Genomic DNA, 27,983 nt, shown 5'->3' with positions numbered 1-27,983 from the left:
GATCGGCGAAGACGAACTTGCATCGTTCTTGAAATGGATCCCGATTCACACACGATTCCCGTTGAGGTAAGTGTGATTTAGAATTGTTTTTGCGGTTTATTTGCCACTTGATGACGAGGGATTACACCTCTTGAAGCTCGGCGCTAACAAGTATAAACCACAAATATTTTTGCCACTTAGTTGAACTAGTGGGTCCGTAGGAGCATGGTACGTTACGAATTGGGACAACTCGACAACCTGTACAGTAATTTCGTCTTGACTTATTTTTAATGTGCCGTGAGTGACTCCGGCTGGTCAGGTCGGTGGGAGCGCTACAATATTCGATTGTTCTTTCGACACGCCATTCCTAGCGCCAGTGGGTCAAGCATTTACTTTTGTCGAGATGAACAGAAAGAAAGGCGATTGACCGATGCATTTCATTATATATATGTAAAAACAACCGGTGGATCTCACGCCTTACGGGAATTAGTGTCATCCGAAGCCGTCAGTTTTGATCAATGCTGCGTTTTTTTGGGGGTCAAATGTTAACCAGGGGATCTACGTGCTTTTAAAGGTGTAGTAGTTTTTCGCATAATCTGGGATTATCAAGGACGTCGACTACAGTGGTGTGCAAAGGGTAACTTAAAGGTTGACGTGAAGGCAACGTCACATTCGAGAACAGAAATCTGTAGTATTGTAATAAAGTGCACCTTACGATACGAAGATGTGAACGTTACACGTAATTGTCGTTAGATTTCTACTTTCACATCATCATCGTCGTCATCATCATCATCAGCCTGAATATGTCCACTGCAGGACAAAGGCTTCTCTCATGTTCCACCAGAGTACTCCGTCCTGTGCTTGCTGCTGCCAATTTATACCCGAAAACTTCTTAATCTCATCTGCCTACCTAACCTTCTGTCTCCCCCTAACCCGCTTGCCTTCTCTGGGAATCCAGTTAGTTACCCTTAATGACCAGCGGTTATCCCGTCTACACGCTACATGCCCGGTCCATGTCCATTTCTTCTTCTTTATTTCAACTATGATATCCTTAACCCCCGTTTGTTCCCTAATCTACTCTGCTATCTCCATATCTCTGAAGGTTACACCTACTATTTTTCTTTCCATTTCTCGCTGCGTTGTCCTGGACTTAAGCTTAACCCTTTTTATAAGTCTGCAGGTTTCTGCTGCGTAGCCAAGTACCGGCAAGAAACAGTTGTTATATACTTTCCCCTTGAGGGATAGTGGCATTCTACCTGTCATGATTTGAGAGTGCTTGCCAAATGTGCTCCACCCCATTCTTATTCTTCTAGTTACTTCAATCTCGTGGTTTGGCTTCGAGGTTATTACCTGTCTTAAGTAAACATAGTCCTTTACAACTTGAAGTGCACTATTACCTATCTCGAAGTACTACTCTCTTCCGAGGTTGTTGTACATTGCTTTCCTTTTCTGTAGATTAATACTAAGACCCATCTTACTGCTCTCCTTGTCTGACTCCGTAATCATGAGTTGCAATCGTCCCCTGAGTTACTCAGCAATGCAATGTCATCGGTGAAGCACAGGTTACTAAGGTACTCTCCATTAACTCCTATCCCTAACTCTTCCCATTCTAGGCTTCGGAAAACCTCCTGTAAGCACGCGGTAAATAGCATTGGGGAGATTGTGTCCCCCTGCTTTACACCCTTCTTGATTGGTATTCTGTTGCTTTCTTTACGAAGCACTATGGCAGCAGTTGATCACCTGTAGATTTCTTCCAGGATGTTTATATATACTTCATCGACGCCCTGATTCCGCAGTGTCTGTGGAATCAGGGCGTCGAATAGAGAACAAACTCTATTCGTGTTCTAAGGAACTACAGAGTCGTAGTTACAGTGCGGGCAGCAAACACGTTGGGACTGGAAACTATGGTCCTCGAGCCACCCAATCGCGGGCCCTTTAGACAGCCCTTAGTTGTTTATGAAGACCGCCACTTTTGAAGGCTTCGTATCAGTCCTCTGGTTTATAAGAGAGGCTTTTTGTAACAATGATCATAGCCGAAGCATGTGGGCTGACGAGCAATACTCTTCATGGCACTGAGGGCAGTGTAGATCAATGTCCAGAGCAAGGCGACTAAACCTGCCTCTCGACGGGAAGTATCCCATTTGTAACAGTCTACTGGTTAAATATTTAGGCCTAGCCAGCCTTGTGTACGGGAGTGAGAATTCCCTTCACCGTATCTGAGAGCGTTTCACTCTTCCGTGAAAAGATAAAAATGGGTCGGAGCTATGTTCAAAATCAGGATTGTCTAGCGTATCGGGACTACTATCGAGGAAGGATCACGCTTGGCTATGAGCCAGTTCCTTTGCGTTGGATTCGCTGTGGTCTACATTGATTCCCATATGCGCTAGGAACGATAGTGTGAACGGCATCAGATGGTTCTTGGTTGATCAAAGCCACCGCTTTTTTTGAGATTACACCAGATAGAAAGGCCCGAATGGCTGGTCTCGAGTAAGAGTAGATGTAAGGCCTTTAGGGGTCATTCATAGCTAGCGTTACAGCAGTTTGTCCGGCCACCGCCACCGTGATATGTCTTGTTTAGGCTGCTTTAACGGTTCTTCCATGTGGATCAGCTACAAGATCAAGCTACAAATGAATTTAAGCGTCATCCTGCGCAACGTTTACATTAGTAGTAGTTAAATCAAGGCTTTTGTGTGCAAAGTCTATGAGGGAGCGGGCTCGTGCTTTGCGCCTAGCCCCTTGATATTTAGGGTGCATATTCTCTTGGAGTGGGCTAATCTGAAAGGTCTCCATAATGGTGTGAAAGAGCACGGTGAAATTCTTGTGAATGGCCAAAGAAGCCAGTCTTGCTGCCTTTAAGATGTTTTTGCCCACCTTCAAAGATGAGAGACGTACTGTTTGCACCGTTATTTGTGCTTCAAATACCTCAGTAAGGACGTTGTGCACCCCTATTCGAGGAATAGGAGCTTCTTTCTGCTAGTGCTACCATGAATTTTCAGTATGAATTTGAGGCATGTTCTCATCAGCGCATGAATTTTTGCTTCCTCAGAGTGGGATCATTTTAGCGCCGATGCGACGTAGTTTATACTCCTCGTTAGGAACGCACAATACAGCATCAGGATATTGCTCTCACTTAGACCGCCTCTGCGATTCGACACTCTTGTGAACAATTTGAGCATGTCCTCCGTCTTAGCCTTGACGTGGGCCACTTTGATTGTTGGGTTCCTTTGTGTTAAGTAATGCGTTTGGGGTGCGCTCGATCAGCCAATGTGAAGAAAAGGACAATGCGTCGACCCTCTTCCGCGTATTGAGCAGCTTGTTACACCGTTGTACACTCAGCGACATTAGAGAGATAAAGAAAAAAGAGAGAGAATAAATGGTAGAGAAGAAAAGGTGAAGGCGTGAACCAGCTTAGAATAACCAGTTTGTTAACCTACATGTGGAAACGAAATCGAAGCGATTGAAAGAGAGAGAGAGAAAGGGAGAGTAAAGAGAAATATCCTGGAAAACGATACGCGTGTCGTTTGCGCCCGTGTCTGAGGTGATAAAGTGTAGAACGCAAGGCGATAGGTAGGTGCCACCACCGTGTCGCAAGCAAAGCGTTGGAAACACTTGCCTTATCGTGCAAGCATTGCCTCGTCAGCGCGACGTGACAAACGCTACGGTCCTTATAATTACTTATGTATGCATTTTCTAGTAAGAGACGCACATACAGAATATTGACGTGTTGTTATGGCGCCTCCGATATACGCAATAATTGCTTTTTAATTGACAATCACACAAATATGAACGCCGAATCTTGAGCAATATTGGCGGGTTCTGTGGATGGGGTCGGCTGTTAGGGCATTGTTTGGCCACTTTGGTGCCGTTTGAGGTACCGTTAAGGGTGGACAAACAGACAAATGTACAGACAGACAGATGAACCAAAATTTTAAATGAGATGGCACATAACATAGCCCGCACACAAGCGATCAGTAATCTGACTGCACACAAGCAGGCAGCCCATCAAGGTGGCCTGGAACGTGACATCACTGTTATAGCAACTTGTCCAAGTCCAGCGTGGAAGAGGGCCTGCCTCCGTAAAGGAGGAAGCATGGAGCAAATCTAGTGGTTGTCTGTACAGTAATATTATGCGCGTACGTCAAAAGACTGAGAACATGGTCGCCTTGGAGTGATTGGAAGCGATGCACCTTGATAGCATATATTTCCTTTTGTTCGGCTGAATCATTTTAATGTTATTTCTTTTAGATTGGTACACGATGGTTGTCCTATGAACGGCTTACCGTCCCTTGACAATCGATTCTATTGCATGTGACCAAAAAAAAAATCTCCAGGCCTGCGCGTAAGGTGCAACAGTGAAAGCTCGAAGAGCGGCCTTCCAGAGCCTTTTCTGAACACTCATTGAGTAGCTACTGCAAGCACATTTGCTTGGTACCCACTGCGGCATTACTAATAAAATTCTTTTGGTAGTAGGCCGGAATTCGCTACGCTATTTTTCGTCATTCATCTGAGATGTGTGGCGTCCGCTAAACACTTGTAAGGGGTCTTGTGCCAATTGTTCATGCAGTGGCTGACGACGATGAGGAAGTATGGCTGAAGGTGGTATGTGCCACAGTTCATAAGTGAACAAGAACACGCTTTTGTAGTGGGTTGGAACATTGGACGGCCCACTCGTTACGCTATACGCATTGTGTGATGACTGGTTGTTATTTCGCTCTTTTCAAACTATTTATGGGTCGTACTCATGCGATCGCTTTCCTGGCATCATCCTGCCTAAGGCAACTTTGCCAACAAGTCCGAAGCGCCTGCGTGGGTCAGTCATAGAATATTGGGCTGGAACCCAGCGGATTTTAGTTCCAGCACCATTGTGTCATTGGCCCTAGGTTTTTATTTCTAATTTCATGCGATGTGCTAACAGACACCGGCGGCGGCGGCGGATAACTACGGTGGCGCGTGACCCGAGTTGTGATCTCATAGCAGCTTTCGCTGTAAAACACGCGTTCTCTTAGGAGGTTACGCGGTAACCATAACGCATAATGATGCAACGTAATACGAAATAACCGACATTACTTAGCGGTGCTAATGGCAATACTTAAGTTTCTGCGTAGTTTGCAATGCACTGACTGGGACGATTATTCATGCATTTTTAGCAGATGCATGGGATTGGAAGAGGTCTATAGAGATCGATACAAACACGTTAGAAGGGCTGTAGTGGAGCTGGAGCACGGGGAGTTGGATTATTCTGGCGCTGGCAAGCGATGCAGGAACTGATGTAGCGGGTGACGAAGCGATGCATTACACACATTGCGGCGAGACGGGCTGATGTCAGATCTTGCTACTCCAGCCCACTCACAATGTAGGTTGGCGCGAAAGAGGCGCATTGGTGTGAACACAGATGCCTGGGAAGAATCAGTAGCTACCGGCGTCATTCGGAGCAATAAAGCCTTCATATATAGCAAACCATCACAGCTATCAAAGTGCTGTATTTGATGGCACGTGCCTACAGGGATCCGTGGCGATGGAGGCCGACGCGGTAAGTTCTGAAGTTAAGCAAGCGTGGGATCTTCGCATTGCTCTATAAATATGTAGATCACACAAAGTGCAGACGTGTTTTGGCAATAGGGGTCGATGACGACTAGTCAAAGGATGATAGGGGTAACCAGGATGAATAATCTGCATCTGAACGACCCCATCCCTATCGGTAAATGACGTGAAATAGTACTCCTGGGCCTAAGTGCCCAACGAGTGAGCAGACCAGAGGAATCTTTAAAAGACGAAAGTCAACATAACGCGTGGTAGTCCGCAAACCTACTTAATGAGAACCCTTGAAGATGGGGTTGAAACTATTCCATGACTCATACAATGGCACACGCTCTTTTTACGTATTTGAATAGTTGCCTTCTGCTTTGGTGAGAGCACGACGGCCGTAGGATATGATGCCCTCACCAAATCTATTTTTACGCTGGCCAAGTACAGTACCGAGACTGATACCGCTAACCTCCATGTGAATTCATGTTGAAGCAACTAGATGAAAGTTTTTCACGAATAAAGGTATAGTAAGAAGGCTGCAAGACATGAACTTATTGATATGTAGGGTTTAATGTCCCAAAATTACCATGTGACTATGAGAGACGCTGTAGTGGAGGTCTCCGGAAATTTTAACCACCTCGGTTTGTTTAACGTGCATGCGAATCTCAGCACACGGGCCTACAGCATTTTCGCCTCCATCGAAAATGCAGCCGCCGCAGCCGGCTTTCGAACCCGCGACCTGCGGGTCCGCAGCCGAGTACCTTAGCCAGTACACCACCACTGCGGGGCCATGAACTGTTGACTGCAGTTATGTTTTGTAAATTGCTTTCTGAAGCTCACGAGAGATTCTAAAGGCGCATTTTTTTTTCAATGTTTTCGATTATTCTGTCTTCGATGTGAACTGATATGTAACGAAAAACCGAGAGAAGCCATTCGCGTATTCCGTGTGCTTGCAGATTTTTATGTATTTTCCACCACGTAGGCGTCATTGCAGCCCGTGGTTGTCATCTTGAGCGAAACGGGCTAGTCCTGATGCTAAAAGAACGATGTGCCTCAGATAAGTAGGTGGGTTCAGTCAATAGGAAGGCATTGGACGTGACTAGTTCAGATGCATATTTGTTCACATAAGTGTGACACGTTTTCTGTGGTACATATTTATGAACGTCAAGTTTTATGGCGTAGAAAAACGTAGAAGAGGGCTTTAAACGCTTTTTGTGCACCGCCTTTTAGTAGTCAAGAGTGATTAGCGGGGGCATACTTTGCACACATATTGGTGAACTACTCTTACGTGACAATACTGGTCGCACTGAAATGAGACATCGTAAACATTAAGGTTTACAAAGGCTTTGCTGCAGAGCCTGGTCTTGATGGCGTTTTTTTGTAAGGTAAGCGAAAGATATCTGTTCAGTTTCAAAAAAAGGTTCGAAAAGTCATTGATTGAGCAATGAAGTGCGTGCATTGGGAACTTGTGCTAGGCCCAAATCTTTACAGAACAAGCAGTATACGGCTCGCAAATGGCGAAAATAGTTAACTTTTTTTAGAAATTTTGGAAAAGTAAAGGCCCGTTGGCAGGTAATAACAGCACATCGAGGGTATAGCCGCAATTTAGGCTAAAGAGTTGCATGCAGGCGTAAGCAGTCGTGCAGAAATGTAATGAGGAAACGTAAGCACAGAAAAGTAGCAGATCTCGTTAGCGTGTCAAATGAGAGACCCGCGTCTAATGTTCACCACGCAGTTCAATAGCCCGATAGTTAAAAAAGTATATGTTGCGTGCCGCTTTCTCAATCATCATATCTGATTTCAGGCGACAGATGCAAAGAATGATGGTTGCACTACAAGAGTCCGGTATCAGGCAGCGTTACATGAGAAGAATATTCACTTCATGCAGCAACGGCACTGCTTTGGCTGTGTTCGACATCCCGCCAAGCGATTACGTCATCGTCTACCTCGTCGCATGCTCCTTGTCTCTGCTGGCGTTCGCTGCAGAGTTGGTCCATCAGCGCTACTATTTTCCAAGACGCCTGCAGGCCTCTCCACCTGCCGTCGGGATTCCGATTCGCTAAAGAATTTGGCGCTGGCTCTATTCATTCGATCTTCATGTGCCGAAAGTTTGTGGAAATAAAGATTTCTTTGATTCAACGCATGACACCGATCCTGTGTATTGAAACTGCTCTCCGATTTCGGTTGGATAAGCCTTCCCTTATTGTGATGCAGCAACGACTGTTTGATTGCATAGTTTTTCAGAAGTCTACCTTTAAAGAGTTCGTTTTTCAAGGTTACGTGTACAGGCACTTTATTTCATCGCAAACCGCATTTCTCGCTAGGTTCATGGACTTAGGGGAAATAATTAGCTCCTGTTTAATACCAATCTTTTGGGTAGTCGCTACACACGGAACTTCTCCTAGCGATTGAGTATTAGGGATAAATTGCCAACAGTTGCCACATTCGGATTAAGAAAGCTATTCGTTTGTTTGTCTTTTTTTTTACATTTTAATAGTACCAAGAAAGGTGACCATTAGCTTACTTGAGACAGTAATGTAAGAGCACCACCTTCAACACTCTCCGTTCACCGAAATTTGGTGCGTATTCTGTAGTCTAGCAAAATACTATCGGTAGACTGGCGTTCTTCATAAGTAATAATAAATGAAGTGCTGATTATATAAAAAAAATAAATAGGATAAATATACGATAAATAAGTAAACGAAATTACCATATCAACAGACGGATTTAGAGGTTCGTGCAGTGAAGACGTCCTCACCGTGCCGGGGCTGCATCTTTACCACATCCCGCGGCATTCCTTTAATTCTTGCATTCTTATATTACTACGTGCGAATTGACATTCGGTGGAACCACGCATGACGACAAGGTGACCCAAGGCTGTAATTTACCGGTGGCTGACGAACGCTGAAGGTGAGTCTCAAATGTGGCAGTATTCTTCGGAGAATTCTGCTCTCCCTGCTTGTGTTCTCCGGCAAGTCAACTTGTAGACGCTATACGTCGGACGCTCACAATCTGACCCGCTTTTAGTTAATTGGACGCATATGGCCATAATTCAGAGCGCTAACCCCGCAATCTTTTTCTAGTGGCAGTTTCGGGAGAAACACGCAGCAATAAATGTATGCTAAATGCCCAGCACTCATTATTGGAGACTGGATTTTAGGAGAATGCCTATTTCTTTCCTTGCGTTCCCATCGTGTCACTTTGATATATGATCTTTATTCGGCCATGAATGTCGATTTATGGCGTTTGTGCCCTAATTGCTAAAAGTGCATATAAATGCATACTTTAAAAGTCTGTTCCTTTTTTTTAAAGTCTGTGCCTATATGAACGCTATTTAACGTCAAATTATGATTTCGAGTATAATCTGAGACCATTATTCAAGCTGTTGGGCGAAACTGACGTTTCAAAACTCCATGAGGTGCAAGCTGGCTTTTTTTAGTTAAACCGACTTCCCGAAAACAACCGCTAGCAGCAGTGTAATGGAAAGCACCAACCACACTACCCACAGCAATCACATGGCGCGAGTAGTTGATGGAGGGGGAAAATGGACGAGAAAAAACGACACTATTTCTGGGACACTAAAAGAAATCAGGTCCCGGCGTACGTAGGGGAATGGGAATATGAAAATAAAGGTGGGAATAGGAGAGGGTAAGCGAAAGAGAAGGAAAAGAAAAATAGGTTGAAGGACGTGGAGGTCAGTCAGTTCTTAGAACGGCTGGCTACCCTGGGCTGAAAAAGAGGGTAAAGACACAAAATATGCTAGAAAAGAGATATTACAAAAAAACATTGGCCCCTATCTGCATGTTATTCTGCAGATGTCGTCGAAAGACGATCGTCTTGCGTGTGGAGAGAGTGAACAATTTATTTGATATTCTGCACAGTAAAATCTGTGAATGGTATTCTGGAGGCGCTGCGTTTGAGTGCCTCGAGCGTGCAGTGGAGGTGAACGAGCGCATCAAGTCACGTCACACGTGAGACATGAGTGCCATCTGGCAGTTTTCTTGGAAAACGAAGCGTGTGGCTCAAGACGGGTGTGCGCGCCCGTCTCAGAAGTAATAAGGTGTAGAAAGTAAGGCGACGGGTAGGTGCCACCACCGGGTCGTCTTTGCAAAGCGTTCGAACCACTTGCCTTTTCGTGGAAGCGTTGCATGGTCAGCGCAGCGTGATAAGCGCTAAGGTCCTTAAATTACTTATATATGCCTTTTCTAGAAAAAGATGCACATTCAGATTTTATACGTGTTGTTATGGTGCCCCAGACATGCACAATAATTGCTTATTAACTGACAACTGCACAAGTATGAACGCTTAATCTTGAGCAACATTGGTGGGCGCTGTTGATGGAGTCAGCCGTTTCCACTACCCAGTGTCGTTAAGAGTGCACAAACCGACAAATGTACAGACAAATGTACAGACAAGTGTACAGACAAATGTACAGACAGACAAACAGACAGACAGACAGACCAAAAATTTTGCGCAGAGGGCGCGGTGGGGGCCTTTTGCAGCCGGTTTTCAAGTCCACTGTTCCCGAAAAATTGAAGGGCTTCCTTGAATACTTAATTGCAGTTAAAGGCTCAGAATAAGATGAGCCTGTGTGCAGCCGCAAGAAGATGAATAGCGGATGGTAAACTATGGAGTGCCGTTAAGGGAAAGTAGAGCGTAGGTAAAAAAAAAAAAAGCAGATGTCCACGTGGTTTTGTTTTGTTTGCCGTTTACTTCAACAAGCGTGCTTCACCAGGTCACACGAGAAATTTCAGTTAGACACTGGAAGTTCTTGCGCGGCCATTGAAGAGCTTTGTACCACAAAAATTTTTAATTGGTTAATTGCAAGTCGCGTAAGCATGGTGAGCTTTAAAAGCGCTTAAAACATTGCAGTATCGGAGCAACTCGGAGCCGAAAGATTAGATGAATCTCTCTGTGCGCGCATGTCGAGAGAGGCTGGCAGGAATAGAGAGCTTTAGTACTGCGTACGCTGTGTACGTGGCGGCGTTGCGTACGTAAGGACGCCACGTTCTGCGTAGTGCGCATGCGCAGACCGCAACGCGAACGTATCGCGTTACGTACGCAGCCGCTACGTACGCACGCATGAGATGCGTGCGTGCGTACGTATGAGCTGATCGTGCCACTCTCGAACAAGTTCGCGACAGCGCGAGACTTCGTTTTGCAAAATGACGGCATCGAAGGCAAGAACCGACCAGCTCTGTGGCTTAAAATATGGCCATAATCTGGCTGTAACACTTAGATTGGCACACATTGGCTGTCAACAACACGTGCTTCTATTTTGATCTACCAGATGGCGCAACACGCTTCACGCTCGTTACGTACGCGGGTACTACGGCGTACTACAAGCCGATTAGTGGCAAGCGACGCCACGTAACGCAAGGCGCTTGCGTGATGCGTACGTAGCACCATTCCGCAGTACTAAAACTCTCTAATTGTGTGTCCTTACCGCATTACACATGGTTGCAGCACTGAAACTTCTCTAAAGCATGGCGCATCAAAAACACGCCAAGCATTGTCGAGAGTGGCACCAGCACGACGTGAGAACGGTGAGAACACGAACGCGAACGCAACAAAAGTCCCATCAGCACGCTGACGGGACCTCTGATACCCTTGTCCCATCAGCACGCTGACCTCAGTTCCGGCGAACCTGAGATTTCAACGCAACAATGATTGTCTCGTGGCTTGCAATCTTGCGAAACGTTATCCTTAGTATATATGTGCCTAAACACTATGGACTGATAAGGTTAAGAGGACTTTTAAAAGAGGAGCAATGATAAGTCGAGTTCCAATACGAGAATATCTTGAACTATACAAAAAAGTCACAGCTTTGCCGTGAAGGCAAACAATCAAAGCGATAGGAACAAATTGGAAAATCACGCGAAGAATGGCAAGCAGATCAAAACGTGCACCGCGTTTCTCACGCACAAACGATGCACGAAATGTATTCACAGGTACAGATGAAAGCGAATAAGGATCTCAGTTGTTACCTCGCTGTGTCTTAAAAAGCGCACCCTTTTCACAAGCGGAGTCAGTGCAACGAGTGCAGTGGATTTTGTGCACCCAGTCACTACAAGAGAATCGTTCCGGTGAAAGCCCAAGGCGCAAGATTGTCTCAGTTTCGAGTCAAGCGAACGCACGCGTGCGCGTTCCCTCTCCGCGGGGCAAAGTTCACGTTGGAGATGAGAGCGCACGCCGCCGCTTCGTGACCATGTGCGACGCCCGCTCACTGCGCCATCTTTCTGGTAATGCCGAAAACACGTTTCTCCCCCCCCCCCCCCCCCCCGAGATGCCCGTCACCAGCGGTGAGTGGTAGATATAAATAGCTTGTTATTTAAAGGTTAAAGCAGGTTCTCCTTCGTGGCTCAGAGGCTAACACCTCGCACTCACAATTCATAGGTTGGACGTTAGATTCCGCGCGCTGGAGTCCTTTTCTGGATTATTTTTTTTCACGTTTTCATTTATATAGATACGTACACATATACGATGAAAGACGTCGACACCGACGCCAGTGGCGAAATGCAGCCGAGAGTGTCCATGTAATAGCTATCGCAATAATTGTGCAATAGTTTCAAGTTTTTTGCAGAATTGGCATAGGGGTGATATCTTCAGACCAGTCTTGTGCAAGTAAAAGATTAATGAGGGGGCAGGGTATGGATATCTGGTGATCGCCTCTTCTGATTGTCAAGATTGCCCCCACTTCAACTTTCATTGAAGTTTAGGTGGTTATATTTCAACCATGTGGTTATTGCTTCAATCCTATCTGTGTGAATAGCTAATCTTCTATATCTGAATGTTGTGAAGTATTCTAACACAAGCAGAACCTGAAATATATGGAGATCTAGTGATGCGTGAGCTGAGGCATCAGCCATTTTATTTGATGTTACCCCACAGTGACCGGGAACTCGCACAAATTTCATATATGCTTCAGCTTAGACGGACCTAAAGATCGTAACATCGTGATGGCACGAAAAGTATGAGGAGCTTTGCATACTGAGAGCGAATCAGTAATTATATTGCCCTGTTCTCATCCATCGGAAGTTTCCGCAGTGCCGTGATGACAGCCATGAGCTCAGCTTTAAACACTGGAGTGAAATCGAATAGCCTCACAGCGAATGAACAGCCTAGTGACTGGGAGACTACTGCAACGCCTGCCCTTTTCTAATTCATGGAAGCATCTGTAGCTATTATGTTATGTGTCTGTGTATGCACTAGGAAATCTGCTAACCTGTCGTCTAAGAGTATGCAGGATTTATAATTTAGATTTTGGAAGAAAGATTTCATTGTATTCTATTATGAAAATCAAGTTTAGGAGGCAGTTACCTCTCCAATGTTGATATTTATACTTGACAATTTCTTTCTCTACATAGATTATTTGTGTAGCATGAAAACGTGACCAATAATCGAAAAAGAACGATGCTGGGTCACTGATGAAAACATATTCAGCTCTCCTCACTGACAAGCTGTAAAATTTTAAGAATGTTTGTACCGTTAACAAACGGAATCGACAGACCAATGTAGGCATACGCTTTTTCTGATAAATAACATTAAATGCTGCCAACCTAGAGAGCCCCAGACACAAGTGCAAAGCTTTCCGCTCCAAAACAATAAACAGCTATGTTTTACATGCAGGCCCTCCTGAGTACGACACACATGGAAGCTCTAATATTGGGCGCATATAAATTTTGTACCACATAACATGGAGCCATTACGTACAAGAAATTCGCGGTTGTCCATTCTGCGCTGTAAGCTTAACGCTCGTTGAGCCTTAGCCACGTTGTATTCTATATATGAACTCCAGTGAAGTTTTTCATCGTACAACCCAAACAAATATTTAAGAGTGTCTACTTGCGGAATGGGTTTCTCATTGTATCCAATGTCGAGTGAAATCAAATTGGCTATAGGAAACGCCAAGAGAGTGCTTTTATTCAATTTAAAGCCATTGAAATTGACTGAAGCCGAATTTCAGCATGCTCAAGTAGATTTGTAATTTTTGCTTTAGAGCCTAAATGTGATGGTCAACAGTAGACTTTATCACCAACATACACATAGACATAGATATTTTGGCAGCTTGGTATAGAACTCATTAGCGTATTGCATAAAAGTGGAGATAGAACTGCTTCTGAGGAACTCCACGAATCTGTACCTAGATGACGAACAGGTATCTTTGAATTTTTAAAATTTCCTTTGTTTTAAGAATTGTGCTAACCACGCCATCACATACCACGGGAAATTTAAAGTGATTAGTCTGTTTTGTAAAATGGAATGTTCAACGCTATCACAGGCTTTTGCAATGTCAAGAGTCACTAGAGCCGAGTATTGTCTCCTTTTTTAGCAAGCTGTACTCGGCTCTCTAAGTCTCAAAGGGCACACCAGATTGAACAAACCGATCTAAAGCGAATTAGTTGTGTCAGTATTCACTGACTTTCGATCCAACTAGTGATCCTGCCGTGCAGAATCCTCTCGGTGAGTTTGACCTTGTTAGAAGCGAAGGATATAGGTCTTATATTTTCTTTGTTGAGCCCTGATTCCTGTTCCTTCAGTATTTCAATTAGCTTCGCTATTTTATAATAATGAGGAATCCAAGAATGCTTCAGGGAATATCTATAACATTAAAAAATTCAGAGGGAGATACACTTGAAAAATATTTAGATCAAAGGCACAGTAATTTAATAGGGGTCCGGAACTGAAAGGTTTACGGCCTAATCACGCAGGATAGTTTGTACATTGTACTTTCTTAAATTCAGCCTGGTTTCTACAATTCTGCTACTTATTGGGCACAGTTTTTCAAATCTACTCTCCAGACCTTTAGCGATAAAATCTAGAGCTCGTTTAAATTCGTTTGCGTGTGCTTCACGTGACGTCAGAGCCACCGGTTTAGCTGGTAGTGTGCGTCCCAGCCATTCAGTGCTGCTGATGTGTCGTATCTGTGAGAGAGGGGACAAAAAAGAGGAGGTCAACGGCGTGGCGAGAGTGAGACGGCGTAGATCAAGTAGTGTCTCACTACTTTCCAAAATATAGGGGTATTTACGCTCCCGCAACGCAAGCGCCCCCACACGCAGAAGTGCGCTCTTTCTCTCCACTCACTCTCCGCTACTCCGCCTGCACCACCAGCTCCAGTTGCTAGGGGCGAGGAAAAGCACGCGCGCCCCCAGGTGTTGCTATGGGAGAGGGAGTGATAGTAGAGAGATAACACCTACTGGCGCGAGAACACCGAAAGAAACCTGACATGCCCTGACTAAGAAATGCATCCGCATTTAGAAAGCAGTCTGGAAGTGGTTTCATATCTTTTGAGCACTCACGATTTAATTTTATGGGTTCCAGCGTTCCACAATGTACGTGTAAGATCTGGCGTCTAAGGCCAAGGGGGGTGAGTCTTCTTTGTCGCAAAAGGGCGCGCTTCCCAAAGAGCCGATTCTCGAAAGACAATAATCCCGGCGTAAGGACGACAGTTCTAGTAAGAAGACCGTGGTTGGTCGCCGCTTTTAACAACCAGCTAGATGGTCCCCAGCCAGCGGGTTGCCGGCGGGCGACGTGAGGACAGTATATAGACACCCATCCATCAGCATTAGAGTCCGCGGGACCGCTGTCATGCTGGACAGAGTATTCGTCTCGCGGTAATAGGAGGAGGCCCGCAGCTGAACGGCGCCACCATTGTGTGCGTTCGCACAGTTCGTGGAACGTACTGTGCAGGCCGGTCCTTTCATCTCTCTTTCTCCGACCGAGCGGTCGAGTGCGTGAATACATGGGCAGAGGAGAGGATGTCAACAAGTGTTTAATCTGTCCATTAAACAGACTGAATTGCTTTGGTTGGCCGTGAGGAGAATCGGGAGGGGCAACCGAGGGGTTAAAACCTGGCTTTCATTTCCTCATGGTCGTTTTAGTCGCAGCAAGGAGTGCTCTGCACTGTCGGCTCTGCCGAGGCAACATGCGACGGTTCGAACGGTGAAATTCTTTTGTAAATATGTACATAAGTTCCCGTACATAAAGTAGAGTTGTTGAACGTATCGAAAGGCGCTGGTCTCCAACCTTTACAAGCAGCAACAGCCACGACAAGACAAGACGGACACCAAGTAACCACCCTTCCACTCCCTCCTACAGAAACAGCCACTACGCAGCTGAGAGAGCTCTGCTTAAGGGAACAGAGAGAGCGGGCAGAAGGTTGAGTTTTACTGGCGCAGTCAGACAACATCGAAACAACGACAAGGAACGCTCTGCGTACCAAGGAGTTCGTCGTGCTGCGGAGGACATGGAAGACAAAAGCCAAGACATAGGCTGTTCTAACGAAGAAGCAAGGCACCGAGCTGAAGAGGCCCCGGTGCGGCAGCCATTGAACCGAGGAAGTCAGTGGTCGAGCAACTGTCATCCTAAATTCATTGGTCTGGCGACATTCCTGGCGACATCAGGCAATGTCGAGCGTCTGACGGCGGGCAAGGCGAGAATACAGTGAGCAGTAACTTCACAAGTGGTGAGTCCTCTGGTGTTCTTACATCTCAGGGGTGTCACTGCCTTTCTTGAGTTTTAAGGTGTCCTATGAACACGAGGTTTGCCCACTTTAACCCGGACAGGTGAGCGCAGGCCATGAAACGTGAGTTGGGAGATGGGAGCAACGCGGCAAACCCGGGAGAGGGTAGTGTATGGGAGAGCCAAAGAGATGACCGTTTTGGAAATCTCACGCTGGAGCGTAGACGGCAGGAGTTGCGGTTGGAGATGGAGAGACTGTCGCACATGATGGATGGAAGCTCTCGGTGGTGTGGACCCGAGTTGAGTAGGCGGGATCCGTGTTGCGAACTGAGACGCTGCTCGGAAGTCTTCACAGGGGTGTTACCCAGATTTCCAACCGACGCTGAAGCGCCAGTATGGTATGGGTCCGCGGAGAGTGCCCTGGAAGCGTACGAGGTGCCGGAAGAGTGTTGGGGACGATTGGTTTTACCGTTGGTAGCGGAGAGAGTCCCATTTTCGCCCACGCGACTAAGCCAAACAGAGCGTAAAGATTACTAGGTAATTAAGCAAACGGTGTTTAACGAGCTTAAACTTTCGGCAGGGAAGTATCTAAGAAGATTCTTGGGATCAGGGAAGCGTGCGTATGAAGGGTGGATAACTTTTTCGACATGTTTAGAAAGCTACCTCTACTATTACCTTGAAGCAAGGGGGTGTCGACATTTAAGGGCCTGGTTAAGCTTTTGGTTGCCGAACAGTTAAAGAAAACATTGTCGGAGGAAGCCATATGGTATGTGAAACTCCAAGAAGGGAGAACGTGGATGAGTGCCCCAGAGATATCTGGGTTGCTGCCAGCGTTTGAGGAAACGCAGGGTGCGAACAGCGCGGCGAGACAGGCGAATCAAAAGCCAGCGGAATCGCAAGGCGCGAGCAAATCTAGAGCTTAGAATGAGACAGCGAAGAGCCACGGTGCCACAGAAAGCCTAGGCATGGAGGGAAAACTTAAGTCCAGGGCATGCTACAGTTGCAGTAGCGAAGGGCACCAAATATAGTATTGCCCTCAGCGCCAGAAACAGCCTGACAAACAGACTGAAGGGGTTCCGGGCGCTGAGAGCAAGAGCTCAGTGACGCACGTTTCGATGGGAGAACCGGTGGTAGTGCACAGTGACTTTATCATCGTGTCACTCGATTGTAAGGATAGGCATATCGGAGCTGTTTTGGACACGGGGGCGGAGATCACTGTGTTGCGGGAGAGCGCGATCCCATCGGAGATGGCGAAGCCGCAAGGCACTATTAACTTAACATCTGCGTTCGGTGGTACAGTGAAGGCGAAGCTCACGGTGGTCCCGTTGACGATGTCTAGCAAAAGCGGTGTTAGCACTGATCTAAAGGGGACGGTTCCCGTGCTTTGCGCGTTAATGGACCGGCTGACAGCACGAGCGGATTGCCTTCTGTCAGAAAAAGCGTGGAAATCGCATAAAAATGAATGCGCTTCCGAGAGCATGTCGAAAAGCGCGGAGAAGACAGGCGGCAGCGTGTGCTGCGGGTACTTGCCCGGTCGTTGATCAGTCGGCCGATGACGAAAAGCGAGGACACTACCAAGTCTGCGAGATATTTAGGAAAAACGGGGTGCCGTTCTGGGGCCAACCTAACGTGACTTCGATGCTGCAACCAAAAATTCCTGAAAAAGAGAGATTAACTAGAGAGAGCTCGAATTCGCAGAGAGTCGTGATGGGGGAAGTGGATATACTTCTCGAATGTGAACAGTGTTGCGTAGAGTTTTATTTGGCGAGCTACTTAGGGCGTGTTGCAGGTACCCCTTGTTGGGCACCTGATGGTGAGGAGCTTGCGATAGTCCATTCCTATGGTTGAGTGTACCAACCATAGGAATGGAACTGATAGAATTTCAGGCATCGTGTGGACACTACCTAAGCTACGGGCTAAATTACGCGGAGGTAGCTCGGCCGTTTTCTGAGCTAACGGAAAGCCGATTGCGGACAAAATTGCGTGGGCGGATAGGGTGTCTCGGCGGCCCGAGGCCACGCTGTGTGAGGCAGCACCTTTGATAAGAGTAGATCCCGAAAAGCCATATTGGCTCGTAGTGAACTTGTCCATGGCCACCTCTGAGGTCTACCTATCACGGCAGGCGAAGAGGGACGCTCAGGCGTCGATCGCGTTTACACGTCACAGGTTTTCTCCAACTCAATGCCGTGATTCCTTTTCAGTCAGCTGAAATTCAGGAGCGTTCAATTTCTGGCCCTTAGCCCACTGATGGCCATGGTCTGTGGCCGCGACCCACTATTGTTGCCGACGCATGCACACTATCGAAGGCACGTAATGGTCGCTCGGGAAATGGCAGCGGTGCCTCAGGGGCTGTTGGGACACTTGGTGGACACTCCATTAGTTAGGAGCGACGTTCGCGAACCTGGAGACAACTGAACATCACCAGGCATGGAAATGTGCGTGTGTGCCTCAGTGAAGTGTATATTTTCTCTTGTATGTGTAAGCATGCAGGAATTATGGTGTTCCTTGTTGTTTACTTGAACAGCACCTTGTGCAGAAGGCTGTGCGTGCTTCAGTGGAGTGTTTTTTGTGTATGTGTATGACTAGAAGCATGCATGAGTTGTACGATTGTACTTGTGTATACTGTGACCTCGTGTCGTTTTTCTTTTTTTTATTGCTTCGTGGTGGCATCCATTTGATGGGGCTCCTAGGTTTAAGCAGAAAGATTATTTCACGCGTTGCAGAAACGCCTCTGGCGTTCAAGGAATCGCGAAGTGCGGCCGCAGGGTTGGGGACGTTCAGTGCCATCCCTTTAAGGTGTGGGTATTCGCGTAGCTGCATTTGAGCGCTTGCACGAATCTTGGGAAGGGCGTGCAAGTTCTGGCGTCTAAGGCCAAGGTGGGTGAGTCTTCTTTGTCGCAAAATGGCACGCATCCCAAAGAGCCGATTCTCGGGAGACGATAATCCCGCCGTAAGGACGACCGTTTTGGTAAGAGGAACGCGGGCGGTGGCCCGCTTTTAACAACTAGCTGGATGGTCCCCGGCCAGCGCATTGCCGGCGGTTGACGTGAGGACAGTGTATAGACACCCATCCATCAGGATTAGAGTCCGCGGGACAGCTGTCATGCTGGACAGAGTAGTCATCGTGCGGTAAGGGCAGGAGGCCTGCAGCCGAATAGTGCCACCATTGTGTGCGTTCACACAGTTCGTGGCACGTAGTGTGCAGACCGGACCTTTCATCTCTCTCTATCCGACCGAATGGTCGAGCGCTTGAATAGAAGGGCGAGAGGAGAGGATGGCAACAAGTGTTTAGTCTGTCCAATAAACGAACTGAATTGCTTTGGTTGGCCGTGAGGATAATCGGGAGGGGCAACCAAGCGGTTAAAACCTGGCTCCCATTTCCGCACGGTCGTTCTGGTAGCAGCAAGGAGTGCTCTGCACTATCGGCACTGCCGAGGCAGCATGCGATGGTTCCAACGGTGAAAGTGTCCTGTAAATATGCAAATAAGTTCCTGTACATAAATTCGAGTTGTTGAACGTATCTAAATGCGCTGGTCTCCATCCTTCACAAGCAGCAGCAACTGCGACAAGAAAAGAGAGACACCAAGTAACCAACCTTCCACTCCCTTCTACAGCAACAGCCGCTACACAGCTGAGAGAGCTCTGCTCAACGAAACAGAGAGAGTGGGCAGAAGGTTTAGTTTTACTGTACGTTTAGCCTAAATTACGATGTTATGGTTTTATTCAATAACCCATTGCTATACCGCTAAACACACTGCACCCGATTGTAAGCTGGTTGCGCAAGGATATTGGGGCAATTAGCTTTACATTACGCAAGTAACTCGATCCTGGACGCGTACCGCGCACGAATGTTTCGTCTCCAAGGGTTACCCCACTATCTATCTACTAAAGAGCAGTTACATTTTATGGCTTCTTCAGAAGTTACCTTTAACGGGGTAGCTGTTTCAGGTGACCATTAGTTCTTTAGCTGCGCGGAAAAATTGTCATTCTAAATAAAAAACGTTCGACCCGTGCGCCAACATGAGCGCCGATTTCGCCTACGCTGGATGCAAGAAATATAATAGGCCAGAGAAGGTACAGAATGTGAGAACGATACAAAGATAGAGAGAAAGATCAAGAGAGCAAAAAAAAGACAAAGAGAATAAAGATAAAGACGGAAGAAAATTCAAGGAAACAATAGACCTTCGTGAGGTGACGTTCGAACCCACGTACCAACCGTCTGAAGGCGAGCGTAACAGCCACGCGACTGTAGAAACAAGCTAGAAGAACATACCACAGCCTTGTTCAGTACTGCAATAGATTTAAGACGAAAACTACGAGGAGGAGGGAAAAATGTGCAGGGCAGAGTAAAGCTTAGCGTATACAAAAGAGACATAGAAATAACGAAAGACAGAAACAGATTGAACAAGAGTTAGAAAGTGAAACGAAGACAGAGAGAGAAATAGAAAGCGGGAGCATGAGATATAATAAGAGATGAAGCAACAGAATCGAAAGTTGGGCTAGTTGGATATGCATGGTATAACTGTCAGTTCAAGCGCATGAATAAACAGAAAGAAAGAGAGGACAAGCGCTTGTCCTCTCTTTCTTTCTGTTTATTCATGCGCTTGAACTGACAGTTATACTAAGAAATGAAGCGTCAAAGAGACAAAAAAAAAGAGAGGGGAAAAAGTGCAGCAGAAAGACCGAGATATACAGAGAAATAGAGAGATAGACAAAAAAGAAACAACTATCAATAAGTCGACACAAAAATGACACAAAATAAAGTGCCCCAGAAGGAAAAAAACTTTCGCAACAAGACTGAACGAAATTCCAGCAGCGCTGGTCTATCGGCTTCATGGTCTGTTTAGCGTTGCGCTCCAGTGCAACCTACAGCCAAGATCATTTTACTACACGCGTTGAAGGAGAAACAATTGTGTGTTTCAGTGAGAACAGTGTGTCATTGTCGGTAATTTTGTATCATGCCTAAACGGAACAACACAGTCGGGTTTAAAATACACCATAAAATCATGATTAAACGCAGCCGGTCGGAATATCATGCAACTGTTTATTGAGTAGTTGTCGTCACGCACCAATTTTCATTCAAGTTAGCTGCTACTATATACAGGTGACTGTACTTATATCTACAGACTCCCACCGTCCGTTCAGCTTCAATCTGAGCTCCTTTCACAAATGCGTACACAGAATCGTTGATCCGCATTATTTTGCGGTGTTGTCGACATACTTTCTCAATTTTGTACTTTACTAGAACACAGGCAATTTTATGTACAAGTCTTCCCAAATTTACAACGTAACATCGCCAAGCGTCAGGGGCTCTCTAGCATGTTGAGGGCAGGCACGTGAGACGGGTGTTTAGAAAGTACGGATGTCCTGTAATCATTCATTATCGTTGTCATCTGTCAGTGACGAATGCGCAGATAAGACACCATACGGTCGGAAATGTCCTTATGTGTTATGTTAACGATGCGTCCACCAACAGATCGCACGTCAAACTTGTGTAGTACATACTTGCAATCGTACCGTCTATCATCATAGAAGAAAGAGACATGGTGGGACTCAAATCGTGCTCGCACTTCTTTAGAGCATGCAGAGACTCCAAACTAACCTGTACGGGAGCAGAACTAGCGCTGCTCCATAAACATAGTTATCTCGAAGCAGACAATCACCAATCAATTAAACTGGCCGTGCGGAATAGTGATCTTCCCGCCGCTGCCATCATGTCAAACGACGAGATGGGCTACTAGTTTCACAAGCTCTACTAGTAAACAATTACGTCGTTGATAATAAGTAAGCTAAGCTGCGCACCGTATATTATCGTAAATATTGTCACGAAGTCGTGACGGGATGAAGGGAGCAGACTGAATGTCCAGGTGAAACCTTATTTGACCGGTAAACAAAAAGTCACATTAGAGCAACGCACTGGCACGGATATGGGAGAACAGAGCGTCGGCCGTCGATCAAGTGACAAGCGGCGAAGCCTGTCGGCATTTATACATGTGCAGTCAAATACTCCAGCCTTACTACTGGTCGTAGCGCAAGCTATGAAATAATCCCTAGTGTTCACGTCTTGCGTGCTATCCTGACATAACAATCTACAATATTCAGAAACCTTTTCGAAGAATGAGGCACAGTTGGCGCCGAGCTTTTCTGACAGACTTTGAGAGCGTAACCCGAATGAAACAAAAGTGGGAATAAAAAAATGGCTCCGTACCTGCATGTTTTACTGCAAATGCCGTAGAAAGACAATAGTCTTGCATGTGGAAAAAGTGAACAAAATGTTTATTGGATGTTCTGTGCGAGAAAAGCAATGAATTATATTCTGGAAGCACTGCGTTAGAAAGTCTCAATCCGTGCAGCCAATGCAAACGAGCGCATCGAGGTGCATTAGACACGAACGCCATCTGGCAGTTATCTCTGTAAATGAAGGAAGGCGTGCGCGCCTGTCTCGGAGGCGATAACGTGTTGAACGCAAAGCGACGGGCCGGTGCCACCACCGTGTTATTTTAGCAAAGCGTTGGAAACACTTGCCTTTTTGAGCATCGTGTTGCACTGTCAGCGGAGCGTCATAAATGCTACGGTGCTTAGAATTACTTGTGTGTGCCTTCTCCAGTAAAAAGGCACACATATGAAACACCGAGGTGTTGTTATGGTGCCTCAGATATGCGCACTAGTAGCTTTTTAATTGACAATCGCACAAATATAAACGCTGAAACTTGAATGAACATTGGTGAACATTGAACATATGAACAGCGGCGGGTGCTGCGGACGTGGTTGGCTGTTTGAGGTGTCGTTGGGTCGCTTCGGTGCCATGCGAGGGATCATTACCACGGAGAAACAGACAAAGAAAGACAGACAGATCAAAATAGTGGCGTCGAAGGTCCCAAATAATGGCTATCGTCTTAAAAAAAAGAATGTGGGGCAATATGTTGATTGACGCCGAAGCGGACGAGGGGCGTTGACGTAGCTGCAGTAACCGCCGCGCCGTGGCGTCACTGGCCCGCCCATTTACCAGACTATCTCAGTTCCCTGCTTCACGTACCACTGAATAAGGCATGGCATAACTGAGATACTAATAATCTTCTCTTTATCTTACACTCCGCTGCCCCCTAGCCTCCTCCACTGCGAGTGGAAGAGGCAGCGGAACTTGCGCAAGTTTACGATAACGCTAGAAGCTTCAGTGCCGCTTGTATTGATGCATGTTGACGGACCGTACCACTGATCAGATGATCGATAACCGGCACTGGTTTTCAAAATCAGTGTACAGCATTCCCTGCTTGCTGTTGTTTGCATTTCAGTCTAGCCAACAGAAGTTCTGCCAAAAATACTTTTGTCTCGGACACGGTGATGGGGACTGCCGGCCATCGTCAACGTGACAATGCTGTTCCCGTTACTAATTACGTTATATATGTGTATGCTGCCAGACATTCGCGACGTTGGCTGCGTTACCACATTGACAATGTAGGTGACAGCTTATGCACCCATGTACCCGCACAGTCAGTCAATTTCTCTTCCTACTACTAATTATATTATACGCATTTACGCTGCCATACATAGGTGATGTTGGGTGCCCTGCCACGTAGACAATGTAGGTAATCGTGCATGCACACATATGCCCGTACCGACAGCCTGTTTCTGTTGTTTAATTTGGCTGATAGGCAAGTTTGGTCTGTACAAAAGCGCGATTGCTTGCAGTTCATAGCATGAACACGGTGCCACCACAGACTAAGTAAGGATGCAAGTTTCTTTTAAAGTCCTCTTGCCTGCATCCTAACCTAAATATTCATATTCTTTACATCTCCGTGTGACAAAACAAGGACTGTAGAGTAGTGCCCCCTTACCCAAATATTACGAGTGCTAAAGTTCGTTCTCATCAGCTGTAGGGACAAGCTATAATTATTGCGTCTCAACTAAGGGCAACAGAGTCACACACGCGTGACATAAGAGTGACGTTTCTATTCGCAGATTTGATGCTGTGCGGTGGATGAGGCAAACCTTTATTTCCATGAGAAATTTTTACATAAAGTAGAATAAAAAACCGTGAAAAAATGCAGCGTCGAATTCTCTAGCTGTTTAGAATTACCACGACTGGCCCGCCACGGCTGGTCTGTTCGCGGTTTGCGAGACAGTACCGCTGATAGGTCACCTCTGCTGCGAACGCCAGCAGAGAGAGGGAGCATCCGACGAGATAGACGTTGGCGTAATCGCTGAAAGAGATGTCAAACACAGCCAAAGCTGGGCCATCGGCACAAGGTCTGAATCGCATTCTGTTGTCATTCAGCACGAGACCATGCTCTCTCATTGCAATCAGAAGTAGTTGGTGCTGGTGCCTGAAAAGGTACAAAGTATCAAGCAAGCAGATATGCAATATAATCATACTGAGTTTTCTGCTGAATATCGGTGGTCAATTATTGTTGGAAATCTACCTTCATTATTGCTCATGTGATACTGTGGTCAGACTTGTGCCTTGCGTTTACGTTTTTGAACATGGTTGGTCACCAAAAAAGTACATTCACATTTCTATGTATTGAAATACTCCACAAAGTGCCCATTCCCCTTTCCCTCCTCCGAAAAAATTCCTACAAAATATTATATCTCAACTTTTTGTGATGTTTATAGTGATCAGTGTTAAAATATTTATCATTCATTCCATAGCTGCTCAATAGATGGCCACACTTAGACTTGCTCTTGCAACTGAAAACGCAGCTGATGTGCCGAATCTTTTTGAAGGACGACCCGGACCATACGTCAATAAATTTGGTGCTCCCCTTTATTTTATTCAGCAAGTTTTCTGCTAATTAAAAATGGAATACTTGCTGTGCTCGAAAGCATGTTCCGCAAACTTATAAAATCATATGACAGTGAACATTAAAATATGCTTAGCAGTGTTGGAACTCTTTTTTTTTGCTAAAATATTCTCCAAAATGATGACAAAATGATTGTGAACGCCATAGTAGACAATGTGTCACGTCTCCGCGAAGTGCACGGAAACCGCCTTGCTATCACTTCGAACAAGTTCGACAATGCATCTGCTAGGTGTATTGCAGCAAACTACATTTCACTATTGGAGTTGAGCAACCAAAAAGAGTGTCCAAAGTTAATAAAATGCTTGTACGCCATGATGTTATATATTTTAAATGTGCAAACCGCAAGTCGTGTCAGGCTTGTTTGAACCAATATGTCTTTGAACAAATCGCGGAAATGGTTTTGTAATTCATTTATTTACGTCTAGATTTCTAGTACCACGTTGTTCAAGCAGAGAGAATTGGCTTGTACTGCGAATGGGGGTCCCAACACATACGTGAACTGCAGTGACGATTGCGTGATACAATTTTTGTAGAGCGACGTTGGACATACAGGCAGGACATACATACCTCAATGCGTGATTACTTGAGCACAACCGGAAATTAAAACAAAAAGGTTATGATAATTTCCTGGCGACCATTTGCGCAGAATCCAACTGCATGCCGGTATTTGATAAAAACAACTGTGGTTCTACTCACCCTAACGATAATATTTGGCTCCTCATTGCGAAGCGGCGATAGAAAATCTAAGCTAGCCAGCCATGACAACACGCCAGCCATCGCACTAACAAAAAATAACTATATGTATATATATTACTTGAATTCAGCGGCACGTGGTTTTTCAACGTAATATCCCCTGCGGCTTAGTTTTAGTTTGTCTTGATCCCAGGGCATTGATTCATATAATTGCGATGTCGTGTGACAGGTATATATTCTTGGTTTCGTGCAATAAAGTTTTAGTTGGAAGTTAGGTGGCACATTATGAAATACCTACCAGCCCGCTCGCACACCATAATTCACTGTCCCATGACCTTGAAAGCGCATTTGACTACGTATTTAGTTCACACTTTGTCCAGGTAAGGGGTGCCCGGGGTGAAACTTTGGCGCTGCACAAGTAAGCTCTATTTGTACTCATGATATCAGGATGTCTACTACGATAAAGTTAAGCTCAGGGCACCCTAAGGTTCTAAATTAGTGCGTATTTATCCTAGAATGTAAGTGATACTATCGCAATGTCTGGTACCTCGGAACCGATCTTGTGCGCTGATAATAGAAACATTTTCTTTTCCGCAGGCAATATAATTCAATCTGGAATTGCGTGTAAATGTTTACCTATAAGTTGCTTCAAGTTTTTATGGCGGAATAAGCAAGTTCTCAATGATAAAACGTAACCTATATGACAATCTGATATATCAAACTAACTTTCAAAATAAGGGTAAAACTTGAAGGTAGCTCCATGGGACAGGTCCAGTAACGAAACTTTTTTAGTGTGCAACCAGGTGGACATAAATAGGAAAGCAAGTGTGAATCACCTTATTATCGCATTAGAGCCAATAGTTCGTTGTTTTGCGAAAACATAGCACTTTATACTGCGAACAAGAAATATCTGCCTAGCGTAAACTGGAATTCTGAGGTACCTTATAGAATAGTAGTCTGGTGGTGGCATCCTGCAGATGGGCATCCTCACCACAAAGATTACACTTCAATTATTACTATATCAAAAACGTTAAAGATTATCCTAACTATTTTTTAGAAGAATGTATGACGCTAAATGTAAGGGCCATAGAATTATTTTGTCGTTTGGCTGAACGCAAGTGCACTATAAAACACCGGTACCCATTTTATGACTTGTGACACTGTTGATATGCAAATTTGTCCGCTCGATGCGTAAATTAAACCAGTATATTATCCTCATGCACAATTTCATACGCAACGTTGATTGATATGTGAATTAACGTCCCGAAACAACCTTATGATTATGGAAGACGCCGTAGTGGAGAGTTCCGGAAATTTCAACCACCTGGGGTTATTTAACGTGCTCCCAGATCTCAGCACTTGGACCTACAGCACTTTCGCCTACATCGAAAATGCAGCTGCCTCAGCCGGGATTAGATCCAACGACCTGTGCGTAGGCAGCCGAATACCTTAGGCAATAAACCACTGTGGCGGGGTCACTCGCAATGTCAAAATTGGAAGCCACAACTTGCGTATTTAAATTCTTCGCCTAAAGCGCCACTGCGTAACATTTTTACTTCCGTTACACTTTCACACACACCGTCTATCTCTTGCTCACTTGGTCTAACATTTACTCTAAAAAATCTACATTTTAGCGTACGTAACGTGGTACTTAAATAGGAGCCTTAAAAGCTCTCTAATGACCATTTTGAGGTGAAAATTATGAGGGCTTGTGAAATAACATCTCAGAATCACACTAGACAATTCCAAGGAAGTCGATAATGTATTTTAAGATTCAAAACAGGAGGACGCCTTGAATTGTGCCTACTTCAGTAAACAAAAAAAAACATTTAAGATGTTAATAAACGTCCATTCATGTTGTGGTCAGTTATGTTCCATTTTTTGAAGAAATTTCGCTCTTGAAATGCCGGCGAAATTTGTTTCCGGTGTTGCTCATATCAACCAAATGAGAAGAGTCATTGTTTTGTTGCTCCAGGAACATGACACTTCGAAAGACAATTCCAACCATAACGCAACCCACCCCCAACCCGCCGTAAACGATCAACCACGGTCGTAAACGGCACATTCAGGCAGAGACTACAGACAAATTTGTTAGGTGGGAAATTAAATCCTCTGTACGCGCAAGGTCTGTTGCTCTTACTTCACTACTAGTCCACAGAGCTGGGAAAAATATCGGCGCACACATATGTAAACATTGAGACTAAATAGGCGTACATCCCTTTCATAAATTGGAGATGAAACAGCCGAAGAGTAATAATAAAAATCACACTTACCTGTGAAAAAATCGCGCGTGCATCAGGAGCCACTTCAAGAACAAAACAAGTTGCTCTTCACCGGCCACAAGAGTAGTCGAACATCCATCGTTTTCACAAAAAAAGTGGCACATATGCACGATGACGTGCGTGCCTCTTCGAGCTAATGGAAAACAGTAATCCTCGACACTATGAGTTAGGCATTCAAGCCCGCACGATTCCACAGCTTGAAGCAGCGAGTTAAGGTGCGAAACGTTACCGCCAAATTTAT

General features: G+C 45.5%; 1 long non-coding RNA gene across 1 annotated transcript in view; it reads left to right on the top strand.

Moving 5' to 3' along the window:
- Positions 1–7,648, top strand: part of LOC142766966 (uncharacterized) — a 59,306-nt gene extending 51,658 nt beyond the window's left edge. Inside the window, exon 2 of the long non-coding RNA XR_012884687.1 lies at positions 7,310–7,648. This is a non-coding gene — a long non-coding RNA (uncharacterized LOC142766966). The remainder of the gene's footprint in view (positions 1–7,309) is intronic.
- The last annotated feature ends 20,335 nt before the right edge of the window (positions 7,649–27,983 follow it).

Source organism: Rhipicephalus microplus, chromosome 7 (assembly GCF_043290135.1).
Source record: "Rhipicephalus microplus isolate Deutch F79 chromosome 7, USDA_Rmic, whole genome shotgun sequence".
Taxonomy (NCBI): Eukaryota; Metazoa; Arthropoda; class Arachnida; order Ixodida; family Ixodidae; genus Rhipicephalus; species Rhipicephalus microplus.
This window is presented reverse-complemented; position numbering and strand designations above follow the sequence as displayed.